Source organism: Nomascus leucogenys, chromosome 7b (assembly GCF_006542625.1).
Source record: "Nomascus leucogenys isolate Asia chromosome 7b, Asia_NLE_v1, whole genome shotgun sequence".
Lineage (NCBI taxonomy): Eukaryota > Metazoa > Chordata > Mammalia > Primates > Hylobatidae > Nomascus > Nomascus leucogenys.
Window position 1 is genome coordinate 61,422,065 of NC_044387.1, and position 8,579 is coordinate 61,430,643.

The 8,579-nt window shown below is 39.4% G+C and overlaps 1 protein-coding gene across 2 annotated transcripts in view; it reads right to left on the reverse strand.

Annotated features, from left to right (window-relative positions):
* CLGN (calmegin) overlaps window positions 1-7,430 on the reverse strand; it is a 33,610-nt gene extending 26,180 nt beyond the window's left edge. For both annotated transcript variants that reach the window (XM_030816178.1, XM_003258140.3), the window contains exon 1: window positions 7,306-7,430. The gene's annotated coding sequence lies outside the window, so the exon portion shown is untranslated. The remainder of the gene's footprint in view (window positions 1-7,305) is intronic.
* Between the last annotated feature and the right edge of the window lie 1,149 nt (window positions 7,431-8,579).

Here is an 8,579-nt window from a genome sequence, read left to right on the forward strand (position 1 = left end):
TTTATTTGTATTCTATATTATAGTTTTTCCTGACTTTTCCTTAGAAATAGTTGCCAATGCTTCAGAAAAAAGTTCAGAAAACACTTTGTCTTGAAAGTTTGTTTCTTCTTTAAAATTCTATGATCTTATATTTACATAAAAGAACTAGCTAATTTAATCTTTGCAGCCCAGGACATGAATAGCGTAGGTACTATTCCCAATGGACAAAACAAAAACAGATATTTTTAAAGAACTGCAATTGGTTACAAGGCATTCTGTAGACAATGCAGTTGTATTGTTTTTATTTGTTCCTTTTTTTAAAAAAAATCAGAAATACAGACTTAATACTTTCTGCGTAATGCTGCAGTATCCTATCATTCTTCAATGCTGCACCAGCTGACAACTGAGAATTAGATCATGAAGTTCACAGTATTGAAATCTGTCTCACAATGGTGCCAACATGTTATCAAGTTCCAAACAAAACTATGAGGTTTGTCACATCTCATTTCTTAGAGAGAGGTATGCTATTGACAAGTCTGTACTGACACTCTGAGAGGCCAGATGCTGGTGTAATACTACAAGAAAATGAAGTAGTTAGTTTATGCATTTAAAATTGTTTTAAATCCCTAGTTTATGCATTTAAAATTGTTTTAAATCACATGGTAAAACATATTCTCATTGTTGTACAACTAATTTCCAAAACTTTCTTCATGCTCTAAAACAAAAATGCTACACACATTTAACAACTCCCCACTACCCTTCCCTCCAGCCCCTGGAAATCACCTTTCTAATATCTATCTGTATGATTTTGACTACTCTAGGTACTGCATATAAGTGGAATCATACAGTATTGGCCTTTCTGTAACTGGCTTATTTTACTTAGCATAATGCCCTCAAGCTTCATCCATGTTGTAGCATGTATCAAATTTCCTTCCTTTTTAAAGCTGGACAGTATTCCATTGTGTGTATATACCACATTTTATTTATACATTCTTCTGTCAGTGGACACTTGGGTTGCTTCCACCTGTTGGCTGTTGTGAATAATCCTACAATGAATATGGGTATACAAATAACTCTGAGACCTTGTTTTCAATTCTTTTGAGTATATACCAATAAGTTGAATTGCTGGGTCATATAATAATTTTATTTTTTTTGAATCCTCATATTGTTTTCCATTGTGGCTTTACCATTTTACATTCCCACCAACAAGGCACAAGGGTTCCAATTTCTACACATCCTTGCCAACATTTGTTCAAAATTATGTTTAATAGTAGCCACTCTAATAGGTCCTAATATGGGGTAGTATCATATTGTGGTTTGATTTGCATTTCCCCGATGATTAGTGATACTGAGTATCTTTCAGTGTGCTTGTTGGCTATTTATATATCTTCAAGGGAAACATGTCTATTCAGGTCCTTTGCCTATTTAAAAAATCAGGTTTTGTTTTTGTTTTGAGTTGTAGGAATTCCTACAAATTCTGGATACTGACCCCTTATCAAATATATGACCGGCAAATATTTTCTCCCATTGCATAGGTTTTTCATTGTGTTGTGTTCTTTGATGCACAGAACTTTTTAATTTTGAGTTTTCCAATTTATACATATTTTCTTTTGTTGTCTGTGCTTTAGGCGTCAAAAATTACGGGCAAATTCAATGTCATGAAGCTTTCCATGTTTTCTTTTAACAGTTTTATAGTTTTCTTATGTTTAAGTCTTCAATCCATTTCGAGTTAATTTTTGTCCTTGATTTAAGGTAAGGTTACAACCTCATTCTTTTGCATGTGGATAGCCAGTTTCCCCAATATTATCTCATGAGAAGACTGTCCTTTCTCACAAAATGGTCTTGGCACTTTTATAAAAAAAATTTGAACATATATGTGGGAATTTATTTCTAGGTTCTTTATTGTATCTCATTGATATATATATGTCTGTCTTTATGCCAGTCTCACACTGATTTGATTACTATAGCTTTGTAATAAGTTTTGAAACAGAGATGTGAGATTTCCAAACTTATTCTTTCCCAAGATTGTTCTGGCTATTTGGGGTCCCTTGAGATTCTATATGAATTTTACTATTCTTGCAAAAAGTGCTATTAGGATTATGATAGGGATTGCACTAAATCTATAGATTACTTTGGGTTGTGTTTCCATCTTATTAAGTCTTCCAATCCCAATGAACACAATGTCTTTCCATTGATTAATATTTGTTTCTTAATTTCTTTCAGCAGCATTTCATAGTTTTTCATGTACAAGTATTTTAGTTCCTTGATTAAATTTATTCCTAAGTATTTTATTCTTTTTGATGTTGTTATAAATGGAGTTGTTTTCTTAATTTCCTGTTCATTGTTAGTATACAGAAGTGTAACTAATTTTTGTGTGCTAATTTTTTTACCCTGCAACTTTAGTGAATTCATTTGTTTGTTTTTTGAGATGGGGTCTCACTCTGTTACCCAGGCTGGAGTGCAGTGGCACCATCATGGCTCATTGCAGCCTTGAACTCCTGGACTCGGGTGATCCTCCACTTCAGCCTCTCCAGTAGCTGGGACTACAGGCAAGCATCACCATGCCCAGCTAATGTTCTGTATTTTTCTGTAGAGATGGTTTTTGCCATGTTGTGCAGGCTGGTCTTAAACTCCTAGATTCAAGTGATCTGGCTACCTTGGCCTCCAGAATTGCTGGGACTATAGGCATGAGCCACCATGCCTGGCCTTCATTTATTATTTCTAACAGATTTTTGTATTGTGTTTGTGAAATCTTTACAGTTTTGTACATACATATAAGATCATGTTATCTGCTGAGATAATTTTACTTCTTCCTTTTCAATTTGAATGTCTTTTTTCTTTCTTTTTCTTCCCTAATTTCTCTGGCTCGGGAGAAGTGGAAAAAGCAGGCATCCTTGTCTTATTCTAGATCTTAAAGGAAAAGCTTTCAGTCTTTCACCATTTAGTCTGATGTTAACTGTGGGCTTTTCATATATGGCCTTTACTATGTTGAGGTGGTTGCCTTCTATTCCTAGTGTACTTAGTGTTTTTTATTATGAAAGAGTGTTGAATCATGTCAAATGTTTTTTCTGCATGAATAAAGATGATAATGTGTTCTCCCCTCCCTACATCATTAATGTGGCATATTACACTGATTTTCTTATGTTGAATAGTCCTTGAATTTTAGGAATAAATCCAACATGGTCACAGTATATAACTCTTTTAATATGCTATTGAATTTTGTTGTCAAGTATTTTGTTTAGAATTTCTGCATCAATAATCATCTGGAATATTGCTCTGTAGTTTTCTTGTAGTGTCTTTGGCTTTGATAACAGGGTTATGCTGGCTTCATAGAATGAATCTGGAAGTGTTTACTCCTCTTCAATATTTCGGAAAAATTTGAGGAGGACTGGTATTAATTCTTCTTTCAATGTTTGGTAGAACTCACCAGTGAAGCCACCTAGTCCTGGGCTTTTATCTGCTGGGAAGTTTTTGTTTACTGATTCAATCCCCTTACCAGTTATAGGTCTGTTCAGATTTTCTACTTCTTCATGATTAATCTTGATAGGGTGTATGTTTCTAAGAATGTATCCATTTAATCTAGATTATCCAATTTGTTGCCATACAATCCTTCAGTGTATTCTCTTATAATCCCTCTTATTTCTGTAGAATCAGATGTAATGTCCTTTCATTACCAATTTTAGTTATTTGAGTCTTCTCTCATTTTTCTTAATCTAACTAAAGGTTTGTTAATTTTTTTGTGGACCTTTTCGAAGAATTAACTCTTGATTTCACTTGTTTTCTCTCATTTTTCTGTTTTCTATTTTGTTTCTCTCTGCTCTAATCTTTATTATTTCCCTCTTTCTTCTAACTTTTGGGTTTCATTTGCTCTTTTTCTAGTTCCTCAAGGTGTAAGATAGGTTGTTAACTTGAGATCTTTTGTTTTTCATGTAAGTGTTTAAAGCTATAAATTTCCCTTTTAACACTGCTTTCACTGTATCCCATAAGTTTTGGTATCTTTTGTTCTCATTTTCATTTGTCTCAAGATGTTTTTCTAACTTCCCTTGAGACTTCTTTGGCTCATTGTTCAAGAGTGTGCTGTTTAATTTCCACGTATTTGTGAATTTTTCTTGTTTTCCTTCTACTATTGATTTCTAGTTTTTTTCCTTTGTGTTCAGAAAACTTACTTTGTATTATTTCAATCTTTTAAAATTCATTAAGACTTGTTTTGTGATCTAATATGGTCTATCCTGGAGAATGTTCTATGTGCAGTTAAGAAAAATGTGTGTTCTCCTATTGTTGGGTACAGTGTTGTCCATATGTTTATTATGTTTGGTTGGCTTGTGGTGTTATCTATTTCTTCATTGATCTGCATGGCTGTTTTAAGTTATGCAATTTTAGTACAGCAAGAATTTGTTTATATGGTAGGGTAGAACATTAAGTGCTAATGTCACCCTCTTCCCTCCTTATAAAATAAAAGTTAGCATGCCCAAAGTTCCAAGCTGCTTATGTATTCCTCACTCCATGAGGCTTGCTGAGATCACTAAGTATCAGTTGCGCCTTCATAAGAAGGGAGGCACTAAAGAACTGCATCCTTCTGCACCAACACATATCTTTGATCTCATGTATGTTCTCTGCACTGCTTCTGTGCTAGTTCAATAACGAATTGAAGCACAAGTAACTTTATCCGTGAATGAGATACCATTCTTCCCAGTCTTTGAAATCTAGATAAAGTAGTCTGGTCTACTTTAAATAATTACACCAATATCTCCTAAAAACCCTGCTGGATCTCCACTACCACCCCCAAATTACAAATTATAAAGTGCAGCTCATGTGCTGGTATTGAAGTAATGCTCACTGTCACATCAAAAATAAGTACGGCACACAAAGAAAAGACAATCACAGGATATGCAATATCTGTTGTAAGGTGTGGGAGAAATTGCTGGCTGATCACAAGGGTAATTTCCTTGGCACTAGATGTGACCATTACCTGGTTCCAGCCAACAGAATGTAAATAGAAGACCTGTATGCCATTGTCAGCCCTTGCCCATAAAAACTTCCCATAATTATGAATTATAATTCTTTATAATCTTTCCCCTTCTGGTTTGATGCAAGCAATTTTGAAAGTCATGGTTGAAAATGGCAGAATTACAAGGTAGAAAGTTGCAGAATCCCTGAATCATTACTTGGAGGAGAGCCATTTTATTAGTCAGAGTTCATCAGAGATCATCAGAGAAGCAGAGTCAATAGGGTATGTGTGTGTGTGTGTGTGTGTGTGTGTGTGTGTGTGTGTGTACATAGAGGCATACCTCATTTTACTGTACATTGATTTATTGCATTTTTCACAAATTGAAGGTTTCTGGCAACACTGCATTGAACAAGTCTACAGCTGCCATTTTTCCACCACTATGGTCACTTTATGTTTCTGTGACACATTTTTGTAATTTTTTTTTTTTTTTTTTGAGATGGAGTCTTGCTCTGTCACCCAGGCTGGAGTGCAGTGGCACAATCTCGGCTCACTGCAACCTCTGCCTCCCGGGTTCAAGCGATTCTCCTGTCTCAGCCTCCCGAATAGCTGGGATTACAGGCACGCGCCACTATGCCTGGCTAATTTTTGTATTTTTAGTACAGACGGGGTTTCACCATATTGGTCAGGCTGGTCTCCAACTCCTAACCCCAGGTGATCCGCCCGCCTTGGCCTCCCAAAGTGCTGGGATTACAAGCGTGAGCCACTACGCCCGGCCTTCTTTCACTCTCAACACATCTATTTAACACACTTTTGTACATGCTGTTTCTTATAACTGCGATGCCTTTCTGCTGTTATTCAGTTTTAATGGCTGACTGAGGATGGGACCAACACTGGTATATCCCAGAAGTGGTGTTTGACAATCACCTATTACTTAAAGTTTTAGTTGTTATGTGGCTTCAGGAATGCAATGTAGAATGATATAATAAAAAGTACAATGAACATGGCACCATCGCACCAAGTTTCTAGTTTTATTATTAAAAAGACAAGTGATTAAAACTGCTCTGGGCCTGTTTTCTCATTTGCGACGTGAAGTAGACAATCCAAAGATTCTTTAAAGTTCATTATTCTAGTTTTCTATTTAAAAACACCAATATTTATTAGGTACTTAAAAAGTACTACAGCTAACTTACAACACTGTTCAATTTCTAGACAGATGTATCAACATACTTCTATCATTTACACACAATAATTAACCTTATCAACTAGCTAAGACAAGAGTACGGAATATCTTGTTCTGAGGATTTGGGGATGAGATCTAAATGTGACTGGAAGATCAAACCAGTAAGACGTGAAGGCAAAACTCCAAACTGAAAAGAGGTCAAACTTACAATGACCCAAAGGAGGGTTACCTCAAGTGATGTCGACATTTGTAAAGCAAGCAAAATCATCAGATGAGATCGGGATTTTGCCTGCTTTTAAGCAACAAAAAGTTTCTACGTTAATGAACCGTTTTCTAATTTGAGACTTCTTCCCGTGGCCACGTTATTTACCTTTTCTCTCCCAGTCCTGAGCTTTGGTTGCCATTTGCCTTTAACTCCCAAGCAAACACCTCCTCCTTGTTGCTTGGGCAGATGCTATAAATAAAATCAGCGAAAGTGTCTGATTGATGGTAAACAGGCCTGGGGCGATAATGAGTCTAGTAATTAGGGCCTCTCTGGATTCAACCAGCCGTTTCGCCCACCCCCCGGCGGCGCACACTGGGCTCCGCGCGGGTATCCAGGGAGCGGCCGACAGTCCCTGGTCCCACCGCCGTGAGGTGGGGTCCCTTAGCTTCCACAGATGGAGACTGAGACAGCCGAGCCTATTTGATCTCGTTTGGGTTTCTGTAAGGAGCAGTCAGCAGAGTGAGCAGCGTCCGGACGCCCCCCGGGCCCCCTCCACAACCCTTGGGAGAGCGCCCCGGGGCTCGAGCGTGGAACGGGGCTGCAATGGCAACTGCTGGAATAACGGCCTCGGCTCCCGGTGGCTCAAGCCCGCAGGGGAGGCCGGCCGGGCTAGGCACCTAGCTGTCCCCTCGCCCGTCCGCCCCTGCCCGGGCGCAGCAGGTGGATGCGGCGGTGCTGGAGACACAAAGGGACCCAGGTGGCACCGACCCCCTGCGTCCACCCACGGGGCCGCCAGAGCCCAGTCAAGACCCTAGCTCGCTGCAGCCCCATCGCCAGACTCAACATCCACTATCACCTGGCCACGACTGGTTCAGCCCTCTGGCGGCAAAATAACGGGGTGCCTGGGGGAAGCGGCAACGACTCCGCTTCCTCACCCCAATCTGCGCGCAAAGGGCAGCGGGACAGCGGGAACGCGGCCTGCTGCTCACGCACCTCTCTTGCGGTCTGTTTTCGGCAGTGGCAGCTCAGATGTCCCAGTCGCTGCCACTTGCTCCCCGCGTCTCTTCAGACCAATCCGGCCGGCGGCCGCACAGCAGCGACTACTAACCGCGCATGCGCTTGCGGCGGTGGGCGGGAGGCGGAGGCTGCCAGAGGCGCATGCTGCGCGCTCCTGCTCTGAGGGGCTCAACCGCCTCCAGGGGGAGCCGCACATGGAGCCTGTGCAGCCGCCGGCCGGTTGTGGCTTGGACCCCGCTGCCGGGTTAGCCCAGGAGGAATTCCCCCTGCAAGTCCGAAGACTTTTTCTCCTCTGAGCGCCCGCCCTCTCTGCAGACTGTGCTACCTCCTGTTGCGCAATGATTGGGTCCTGAATTTTATGTAAATCATATTTATGAACAACGTCCAGTAATAAGTGCAGCAAGATTAGGGCTCTAGGCTTTCTCTAGAGTTCTAGATGTGAACAGATCTGCGGTCATGGTGATTAATAAGGAGCTTTCCTGTCTGGTGTGTGTATATGACAAATACAGATATGTTAAGTGTTAATAAACACATTGTACATAAAACAATATGTTCTTTTTCTCTCGAACAACACTATTAATAAGAACTGCTAACACTTATTGTGTTCATTGTGCTCTAAGGGGCTTACCTTCATCGTTTAACCTTCATGGAAACCCAGGCGATGAAACTGATGACAACTTGCTCGAAGTTACACAACCCGTAAATAGTGGAAACAGGATGTAAATCAGGCCTGTCTCTCCCAGAGCCTGTAGTTTCAAACACATTGAAATAAAACTACAGCATAAACGTAGTGTTCAATCACAAGCTGCTTTGCCTTTTATATACTGGATCATTCAGCTTTTACTACTTAATATTTTATAGTAAATCTTGACTTTGAACTTGGTATAATAATTTAATTTTATTGGAAGATTAATTAACAACATTTAATTGACTTGTGAGTCTAACACCCTTGTTGAAGAGTTTCAATCTTAAGGGTTTGGTGGCATTCCATGCACAATGTATCATTATTGGCTAGGGGTCAAGATCACTGAGTTTTTTCACATTGCTTCACTAATTAAGACCAGCATTTCTAAACTTTTGACTTTGTCACCTCTGGGAGAGTGTTTGGATAGTGTTAAAATTTACTGGTTAAAAAGACATTTTATTTGAGATACTTTGTAACAATATTATCCCCTTTCTTTCTTTCTTCCATCTTTCTGACTTCTATTATTCAACATACTTCTGTGGCCCGTAACAAATACACTTGAACT